This window comes from Anoplophora glabripennis, unplaced genomic scaffold (assembly GCF_000390285.2).
Source record: "Anoplophora glabripennis isolate ALB-LARVAE unplaced genomic scaffold, Agla_2.0 scaffold299, whole genome shotgun sequence".
NCBI classification, from domain to species: domain Eukaryota; kingdom Metazoa; phylum Arthropoda; class Insecta; order Coleoptera; family Cerambycidae; genus Anoplophora; species Anoplophora glabripennis.
The window spans coordinates 536,284-547,643 of record NW_019417348.1 but is presented as its reverse complement, the minus strand read 5'-3'; the positions used below and the strand labels follow the sequence as shown (position 1 = coordinate 547,643).

General features: G+C 35.6%; 1 long non-coding RNA gene across 1 annotated transcript; it reads left to right on the top strand.

Moving 5' to 3' along the window:
• The first annotated feature begins 3,680 nt into the window (after positions 1-3,680).
• Positions 3,681-5,503, top strand: LOC108908446. Its single transcript, XR_001964372.2, has 3 exons — positions 3,681-5,073; positions 5,213-5,327; positions 5,383-5,503. It is a non-coding gene; the product is annotated as an uncharacterized LOC108908446 (long non-coding RNA).
• Positions 5,504-11,360: the final 5,857 nt, after the last annotated feature.

The following is an 11,360-nucleotide window of genomic DNA, read 5'->3' as shown; positions in this document are numbered from 1 at the left end:
ATAGTGAACTCATCCTCATCCCACAGTGGCACAGAGAGCAGCGGATGCCGCTGTACTGTGCTGAATGTTCGTTTGTATCACCTGGAGATTTTAGTCCCTCCTGATCTTCATCAGAAGGTCCCAAATCTACCCTGACCTTCTGTAGGTTCCTAAAAAGGACCCTGGTGGCGTTCAGAAATGGTCTGAAGCCCTCCTGTAGTGCCATCACACTCATCTTATGAACTGAGAGGACAAGGGCCTGACCCTTCTCCTCAACCTTGCGGTTGATTAGCTTCCAGGCCCCTGTCCTCAATTCCCCGTTCTGGTTTTCCAGATGGCACATGCTGGTTTCCGGTTCATCGGGATGACTCGGATCCATACGATGAACTTAGTGAACTTAGTGAACCCTTCAATTTTATTTTTTTTATTTGAAAACGAGAGAAACAGTTAATGTCTGTTGTATACATGCTACAGCATGTATACAACAGACTTACTGTACAATGTACTTATTCCTTAAAAAAATATTACAAGTTGCCATAAATTGTAAATGTTATGTTAATTTTTTCTGATAGCAGGTATGCGATGCAACGGAAGAGGCAGAATGCCTCGTTGCAACAATTACAAAAATTAATTACTTAAAACAAATATTTAACGTTACTTAAATAGTATCACTGCGAAAGCACGAGGGTTGCTAATCACACTGTACGTTCACCAGATTCAAAACTTACCTCGGCTAGACTCAATAACTAATTTAGAGCTGAGAACAACTTTTTCAGGTGGGGTAGGTCTGCATCTACGATAGCCAGTATCCAGGTAAGAGAAAATATTCTTATTTGGGTGGGCGCCACCTAGCTTCATTAATTAACGAGTTATTAAAAACTAGGAATTGTTTTTTTTATATGTTTAATCAACAAAACAAATCGAAAAATCGGTTACATATCAAAATATGGGTCGCAAATGAAAATATGCTCACAAAGATAAATATCACACTATATCTTACCTAAAACATATATCCGAGCTCGGAGCACGCCTACTCCAGTTCCGCGCCTCTGTGAGCTTCTTAGCGAAACGCATTGAATATGCGAATAAAACACTATGTCGTTCAACGATACACGATACGATAAGTTCTTCCGCGCACCACTAGATGGTATTAGTCGTATTGCATCGAGAATAAAACATAATATTAACTTCAGGAAAACGACATTTGAAGTACATTAATCAAAATTTAAAAAACGTATTCAGTTATCAACATTAACTTCAGAAAAAAACATTTAAAACTACACTTCGTGCTATAATTTATGACAAGACATTACTAAAATCTAGAATCAATCTTTAGTTACCAATATTATTTCAATCGAGCATATACTGGGTGGTCAAAATAGTAAGGGCTCAAAATGAGACCGTTACAAAATGAATACAAACGATTTACTTAAGAAAAACAAAACTATGTGCAAAAGTCCAATTTAGGGCACCAGTTTCTCAAATTGGACCACGAGTTTCCTTATTTGGACCTTTCGGAAAATAGAACAACAAACAGTGAAATTAACAAAGTATAACTCTACATGGTGTATAAAAGAAGTAAATTAAATATAACAAATATATTAGTCATCTGTTAAGTTACAGTCATTGCAAAAATATTTCTTTAAAGCTCTAGAAATATTTGCACATTTAACGTGGCGCCAGGTTCTACATCCCATACACTGAATCATTTCTTCAACAATTTCCTCTTCACATATTGCACAGCACCAGTTTTCACTTTCTATTTCCATAACATCAGGTAGCAGATTCTTTTCAGGCATAACTTTCTGCGTATGACATTCAATTGGCTCCACTTGCTTCTTAACTTTGTTGACTTTAGAAGTTGATGGGCTCTGAATGCAGTTGTTTTTTAACTAGGTTTGCTCTAGAAGCTGAAGCCTTTAATGTTTCTAGTTCATTTTTGTAAGAAGAACTAGTTAATTCGACTGCTTTTTGGGTACCAGATTTCGGTGCTTCTTTGTTTTTCTTTTCTGACAGGCAAAGATGATATTTCTTGAATGGAAACATTAAGAATATCTACTGAAGATTTTCTTTTGCGATTGATTAACTGAGCTAATGGAACTTCTTCATCTGAAGATGATTCATCATTGTTGTTAGACTCAGCTTCGGGTAATCCATTCAACATTTCCGAAGTTGCAAAATCACTATCGTCGAAAACATTTCTGTCAACTGGCCACACTCCGCAGGGACTGAAAGCATTTGTGGCATTTCTAACAGTAGCTGAAGTCCATATGCTTCCCCGACTAAGGCAGATATCTGAAACATCGAAACGGTACGTTCTGAATTGTTCCTCAACCACTTTTGAATGGCTTGGCCAAAGAAATTTTGGAATGACCGGAAAAAACCAACGTCTAATGGTTGGAGACGATGAGTGGTATGACTGGGCAATTGTAACAGTTTTATTCCATTAGTACGGGCGAATTCTAATGCTCCGAGGTTTTTACTATGTGTAGAATGGCCATCTAACAACACTAAAACAGGGTTTTCAGGACTTGGCTTAACATTTTTTTTAAAGTGCTTAAGCCATATGACAAATAAATCAGTGTTGATGTATCCTGAGTCACTAATAGTAACTATGCTTCCAGGTGGAGCACCTGTTACAAGTTCTTAATAACGCTTCCTCTTGAAAATTATCATTGGAGGCACAAACTGTCCAGCTGCACTTGCATAACAAACAACAGTTGTGTTTACACCCGGTTCACCACTAACAAGGCTGCCGACTTGATGTTTACCTTTCAAAGCTATCACTTTTTGACATTTTCTTTGGACAGTTGAGCGCCCAATTTCATCCACATTGAATATTTGTGCAGCCGTGAATTTATTAGTGTCGCATATGTTCTCCAAAATAATAAAAAACTCATTGACCCTAGTCCTAGTAAATGCCTTTGCCCTGCCCATGGAAGTTGATTCTGGCTGGCGAAGTGAGAGCTGTTTATGCCTAGCCATAAAAGTATAGTACCATTTCTTGCCCGCAATGCGGTTTTCGGAGTTATGTTTGATATTGTTCCTAGAGGCAATTTCGTATGCAAACATATGTTTTTCAAAGATTAATATGTGTTTGACTAATTCACGTTCAATTTCTTCTGAAAACGCACAGGATCTTCCCATAATTTTTACTTCATCATTCGCACGTTTGTTTTTGTTTTCAATGTGTCTTTTTAGAATAGCTTTAGGAATTCCAAACTCGCGGTAGCACCTATTTAAGCCATAGTTACCACTGCGAAAAGCGGCCAGGGCATGCTCCAAATTTTCCTTGCTCCACGTACCGTATTTTCCACGTTGGGGCATCCTGCGTGACAAAAAGCGATACAAAATTAAAGGCTTTCTTAAATTGGACCGGTTCAATTTAAGCGACTTCTGTAAGTCCAATTTAGGCAACTCTGCTCCAGACAAACAAACTAGTAAAACACTGACAATAGAATTATTTAACTTAAAAACATACCTACTAAAATTGACTACATATAAATAATACAACATTTATCGACCTGTTAGTTTCTTAGTCCTACGGTATGTATTGAAAATTTAGTATCAGTTCACCTCAAATAACAAAATACTTGATTGAGAACTCCGTTGCCATATGCACAAATCTAATACCAACTGAGACTCTACAGGATGTTCAGAAACTCTTCTGCCAAACGGAAACTACAGGTACTAGAGGTTATTTTATGTCGATTTAACCCAAATTACCTTAATCCGAAAATGCTTCCTAAGTGATACATGAAGAGAGGTGGTCTTGTTTTGTCTATAATTCCTACTACTTGATCAAGAAAACTTGTCAAACAAGATCAAATAACACACTCAATGACAAACATGATTTATTAATCCGCACTCTATTTAAGATTAGAACATAAGAAAACAGAAAATGTAGATTGTCACTGTTGCCGTTAATAGAGCTAGTTCGCAATAGATAGTAATATAAATAAGGAAAAGGAAAAAAAATTAAGGGCCTAAGGTTAAAGATGGGATTAGGCGAATAAAAAAACAATATGTCGTCAAGCGTCGCGTGAGCTCAGGCGCAGCACCGGCTTCGTATAAGCCCCGATAATGCAAGATAAATTCTTGTGTAACTACCGAACCATTTGAACAGTTAAAACAATTACTAATATGCTTGAACATTGATTTTTTTTTGAGAAAAGGACAAAAGTCAGTTCGGCAACATCGCAAATTAAGGACATGGTATCAAAATTATAGGAATTTATATAAAAGTCTAATTGGTGGAACGAAGGAATATTCAAATAGATAAAAGTTGCATAAAAAAACTTACCGTGGCCAAAGGGGTTCTTAAATTTATTTGAACTGCACAGGAACTTTTCTTTCCCAAATTTACGCGAATGGGGCCTTATGTAAACTGTAAATACGATATCAATTAGAATCTAAACTTACACGAGGAAACTAAGATAAAGACTGACAAAATTTAAAATATAACTTACTGAAAAACGTGAGGTGGGACCACGCTCTTGGCTGCGTGGTGTGACGATACAAATCCTTTACAAGAAAGATTTGCGATTAGGTTCCACAAAAATTACTCAACATGCGACGGACCGCAATCAACATCAGGTGTTTGGAAAACAAATAGCCTCAAGAGCTGATTTCAAAAATCACAAAAGTTTTCCCAACACTACGACACACCCAATCCACACAGCCAGATACCGGAAGTAATAAAGTGTAAAATTTGCGCGGATCCCCTCCTGAGTTTAAGCTATCAAAAAAACTATCCCTGACCCCTATTGGTTGGAGTCTGACCAATTAAAACTAAGTAAACTATAGTAAACAATTATTAACCCTAAAATCAAATCTAATATGATTTATAACACATTGATTAAGTTCCCTGAACATAAATAAGTAGCTAAATATATCATTCCCGTGTATATTTCTTAGAAATACCTTGATGTAGAAAAGTGGTAACATGGAAGATTCAGCGCACACTCGAGCAACAACGCACCGCGCAGAATCAGCACTGAATTCGGCAGGTAGGTAGGTGGAGTTTCAGCCGGAAGACAAAGGACGAAAAGAAACGAAATGGTCAAATGTCATCTACGAATCTACAAAAATATGGTAAGTACCAAACAAATGACTTAATGTTCTTAACTAACTTTGTCTATCCTGAGTATAGTCTATCGATAATCTACTAAGTATTAGTTGCTTGTTTACATTTTAGGTTATCAGTATGATTGAATGTTTATTTCTATTCTAGGAGCTAGGCATGCACTTGGATGGTTCTAATACGATTTCTCCCTAGGATCTCGCGGCCGGCGACAGTTGTGGATGAATAAATATTATTTACAAGACCTGGATACGAACGCATTAAGGTAACGATAATAATTGTTTTGGTGGCTAAAAATTTAGACCTTGAATATATTTTAGGCAATACACAATACACAACCTTGTAATTAAGGTGACAGGACCCACAACGATTCCTGTGAAATAACCTGCATTTGAAATGAATTATAAAGAGAAAATATAATGTAATACACCATTAATAAAGAATAAATGCAATGTGATACTTATTTATTTACTTTTATTGCGATTAACGTAAATTGCCTGTTACACCATGTCAGCCTCTTCATTACTGAAAGTGACATCACAGATTTAGCAAGAGAATCGAATGACTTCAAAACATTCTAATAACGCACATGCACATACAACGGGTTCCAACCACTCTTACAAAAACTGCCACGCGATCAAGCTTATTGTCTTTAACTAATGGCGAATGCACTCAAACTTCGCTCATCCAACATTTTTCCAAAAAAATATTACAGAGTAGACTAGAATTTAAAACTTTTCACAAACATACAAATCATACAAAGCTTTAAACATTTTCACAAACAAATGCAAAGCGTACCGCTTTAAATATTTTCACGAACAAAAAAATGCAAAGCATAAAAACCTTCAAGCATATTCACAAATTTGCATGCAAAGCGTACTAAACTTTAAACATTTTCACAAATAAATGCAAAGCGTACCAAGCTTTAACCATGTCATTCTTACCATAGTTATTAGCATTTTCACAATTACTAGTAACAAATTCTAACACTAGCCATCGCTCTAGATGCTTACCTATCTTCTAAATCTTCAAGTAGTTCTTTCATGTCCGTGATCATTGACCAATCACTGGTCCACAATCTCAGTTGTTCCTTTGCAGCCTTGGTAACAAAAGATTTACCTACTCTTCTTATTCCGTATCGTCCTTTTGGCGTTATGCCCTTAATTTCAAAGGGATCTTGGAATTCATTTGAGTTTTCCCCTGATGCATAAGAACGAAATTTCCAACATTTAAGTTTTTGGTATTGCGACGCTTTTCATTTTCATTAATTTTATTTTGTGCAGAGGCGTTCAAGTGATCTTTAATTCTACCACGATATAATTGTAAATTTCTCATTGGCTGCAGACAATGTTGGCCGCACCTCCCGGTTGATTTGTGACGGTGCCATCAGCGACAAATATAAAAAGAAATGATATTTTGACAAAAGCTCCTTCCTGATTTCCTCTGACGAACCCTCTGCCAAGATTTTGCTCCATATTTCCGCAACATTTTTGTGGATAATATCCTCAGTTTTAGGCCCCTGAGAGCCATTGAATTCCAGAAGTTCCAAAACTTCAAGGTCAACCGTTTCAACTGGCTTAGAAGAATCCAAAAGGTCAAGTGGTGTCTCCGGGACTCCCCATGCGCCATCCATATCTCCTGCATACTGCTCTAGCCTTAGAAAGGAACGTAGCCATGAGCCTCAGGTAACCCTCATTGAGATTACAAAAATTTGCCAACGGCAAAAAAAGTTACATAAGTACTACCTAACAGGTTGTACTTTACATAGTCCTAACAGAACTATGTAATAAAAACTTCAGCAAGGTGGAGCGTGTGGGCCCTTAAAGACCGATAATAGGCAATCAAGCTGGTCACTGGCGTGTAAGGTGGGTAAACTACCCAACAGGAGCCAGTGTTATTTCAGTATATGCTTCCAATGTAGGCAACAACTAGCCATGCTGTCACTATCTTTACATTTACTTGGAAATGAACTCTCTAATTAATTTAAGGATGACAGCTCCCCCCCCACCCAAAACAAAAGGGGAATGGTCCAGAGCATCTACGACAGAAAAACAATGAGATAATACTTACTGGAAATTATCGTCGACGTCGACGTGGTAGACGAATGTTTTCTGCGCGCCCGGGAGCGGCGTTCTAAAATCTTCTGAAGTCCGAGGTTGTCCGATGAATCAGAGTCGAATGATGTCGGCGTTTATGTTTTGGCATAGTTAAAGTTGTTAAAGTTGAACTTATCAGTTTTCACTAAAATATGCGACACAAAGAGCAGAGCGTTCACGATATGGCACGCATTGAGAAGGAATGACATATCAGGGGTACCAACCATGGTACCAACTATAGGCAGAGCGGGAATTTTAATTTTGGCTGTGAATAATGCGACATGGCATGTGAGAGTAAAGGTACTACGTTTAAGGGATCATGAAGGGCAAGGCAATAGCATATGTAGCAGAAGAAATAAACAACTTACCTTTGTGTTGGTAATTTTTCTTTTCTTATTTGAGTTGAAAATGAAGACCTTTCACCCTGATCTATTATTCTATGGGTTTGTGCTATTGTTTTAATAGTTCGAATAGAAACACCAGTCGCCCTGGCTACACGTTCCTGGATCTTTTGGTAAAGCTATTAAAGCACTGCCTAATTCACTTTTCTCCTTCATAAATTTTAGCACAGAGTATTATTTCCCAACTTTGTTCAGAAAGCACCTTATTTTTAACTTTAGTATTAAACGCCATTGTTACAAATCGTTTACAAACAGATATACACAACAAACAAATATCAAATATCATCAACAAGTAGGAACTTGTTGACTTGTATATTTAAAATTAAATATCACTTAAATTTAAATGTTTACAACAGAAATAAAATGCAGTTGGTGTTATTACCTTTTTTATTCTAAGCACACAGTAATAATATAATAAACTTTATTAAAACTCTATTAAAATACTGCTGTTATATACATATAGTGAAGAAGCATTTTATTATTTATTTATATTCAAAAAATGAATTATAATATAATGTTATAGGGTATACAAGATATGAGATACAATTAACTAATAAACTGACAAATAAGAAACAATGTAATTAAAAACTGAAATATTCGTATTTCTATAAAATACGACTATAATTACGAAATTTAATAACCCACTTCTAAATCCAAAAAATGATTATAATAATTTAATAACAAAGTTTGCACGAACATTTGTAACTCTACATATACATAGGGTGCAGCTAATTTTATTTTCAATTATGATATATTATGACTGATTTTCACCACCTGTCGCTGGTATTTCTATATGTACAGTTACAATTATTCATGTCCACTTTACCTGAAAAACAAGCAAAACTTTGTATATATACTGACAGTAAAACATACAAAAGCACACGGTATACAGGTATAAATAAAAAAATGATTTAACAATATAAATTTTATTTATTTTTTAATCTTTTCTCAGAATATTGGTTAGCTTGTGCATATATTTTATCATTTAAGCCTACTTTACTTGTTTTTACAGATAGTACCTTGTTGAGTCCCGAAGCCCAATTAAAACAAACAAAAAAGGAAATTTTTTCGATAATTGTCTTTTTCACCTCATGTATATCATCGCACGAAAATTTAACATTAAAAAATATTACCTCATTTAAGTAAATTTATAGAAAATAAATACATTTATTTCTCTCACATATTTCTGGTAATGTTTTCATTTTAATATTGTATATATTTGTTACAACTTCTAAGATTCAGGAGTACATTTTTTTAATTTATTAGGAATGCCTTTAGTATATTCTTTTTGTAATATTAAGTCATTCCATGAAGTATCTCTACAAAGAATATTATTTTTGCAAGCTTCGCAACTATTTATAGTTTTTAAATGTTTTGAAGTGAAACCCGCGAGATACCCTAGACTGATTTTGTCGATGTATGTCCAAGGTCTCATTTCAACATTTATATTTCTTAATACGCTTAACACTTCGTCATTCGTGTCTTCTTCAGGAATACCCTGAGTTACAAAACATTTGACGTTTTCGATTAAATTAATATTGTCATCTTTTTCACAATTTGCTCCGATGGAATGTTTCGATATTAAATTATTAATAAATAATGTTTTAAAATAATTTTTAAACATGGAGCTATTTGGATTAATATTACGACCCCCATGTTGGCGCAATTGTCCAACAAAGTTTTCAATGGAGTCTTGATTAATTTCTTGATTAATCATCAAATCATTAAATCATCATCATTATCATTAAATGATAATATTCCTGTGAAAGATTCTGCAGGCTGTGATTAGATATTCCTTTATTCCTAACTTCGATAAAATTTCTTTCTAAAATTTCTTGGGTTCAAAAAGGCGAAATCTGCACATCTTTGGAAACCTTTTATAAATTGAGTCAACAACCTGATCTAATAAAATATTGTAGGTCTCAATAATTCTAAATCGGTCAATCGCTTTTTCGTCTTGTATTTTCGCTGGGCATTCGTTTCACCAAACTATTCCTTTGTTCAGGTAAAGATTCTTCAATAAGTAAACAATTGTCTGCTATGTCTTGGGTGTTCATTTGCGTAAGCAATAAAATTGTTTGCGGTTTTTCTTAAACTATCAAAGTTCCTTTGAATATTTTTTAATTGTGTTACGACTGATTTCACTAGCTCATCTCATTTTAATAATATTTGAAAATAAGTAAAAATATAAAAATATTCTTTACGAAGGAACTTAAATTTTTCAACTTATGATATTTTTATAAACTAAACAAATGTTTCTTTTCTCGCTTTCAAACTTGCAAAATCGCACACTAACTCTCGCAAATCTAGTTTTTGGCTTAAGTCTCGTTCAATAGTTAACAACGCTAATCCACTGAGTCACTCTTAAGACATAGTAGGAATGTTTTTATACATTTAAGCTTCGAGAAACTTCTTACGCCACTTGCAACTGTAACAGGTAGTGTAAATAACATTCTTATGGCAATTGCAACACTTGGTGCAAAATTTGATGCAATGAAAAATTTAATGGAAACATACATAGATACTTCCAACTTATTATAACCTCGATCAGAACTGTTAGAACTCTCGGCCTTACTCTCAGATAAATTGTAATCAGGTTCTTCATTCGAGGAAGCGTGGAATGGATCAGCAATTACATTTCCGTCATCACTAAGTATAACTGTTTTCATCAGAAGAAAAACTGAATTCCGGGAGGTACTGACTTAACCTCTACCCCTTCAGATTAACCCCCCTAATTATCTCTAAGGTAAATTCCCAATCTACATAATGCATACTTTAAGCACTAATCGCCAAAGTGTGGTGTCCGCCTCCACGCTTTCAGTCGGACACCACCATTGGTACACCCGGTACAACCCTCAGTTCCCACTCCTGTGTCTTGGTTTACATTTGAATGTGACTATTTACGCTGATCTGGGAAAGTTTTAATTGATTGCCGATTTCATGATTATATTCATTTGATAAGGATTTTGATGAGTAACTATGAATTTACAATCTCTTTAATGTAATTAAATTCGGCTAACACCTTCCTCTAGTGACCTCGTATCCCAAGGGATACGAGACGGGCTGGTCAATCTTATCATTCTATTGTTCTACAGCTGGGAAAGGAGCCCGTCAGAAAAACCAGCTTATTATATATTTTTCTTTTCCAATCATTATCAATTTAACAATTTAATTTAATTCTAATTCGGAACCTTTACGTCTCTCTCGTGTTTCGCGCGTTATTACAAATATGGGTTTCTTTGTTCTGTCCCCGACTACGCTGGCGCCTCCCGGACGCAACAGATGATTATCACATGGCGATACGTTCTCAAGAAGTTACTTAACCCGAAATGTTTTGGGATTGTTCTAATTATCGGTTGGTAAATTTGTTAGTTTCCGTGACAAAAGCTCTTCAGACCATCCTCTGAATACAAATACGGCGCCCATACTGATTAACCTTCTTCTGACCGTGGTTGTTCTTAGAAGGTCTAACTATTGAGCCCAGGCCTTCCTCAAAACCGCCGCATACATTACACGTATCTGGTTTTTGTTACACACCCAACATAATAATCGGGCATATCGGCATTGTAAATGCTGATATGCCCGACTAGGCAGCTATGCTCCACCTTTTTTGTGGCTCATACGCCCGAAAACACAATTTTCGTGATTTAGGTTCATACGCCCCTCTGTTATAAAGCCTTCGATATCAGGCGCCTAGATGCAAAACGCGACATTCGACATTTTGACTGATATTGAAAAATTCACATGCCTGTAATCACATTTCAAATGCCTATGGTATAAACTCATTTTTGTTTAGTCAGA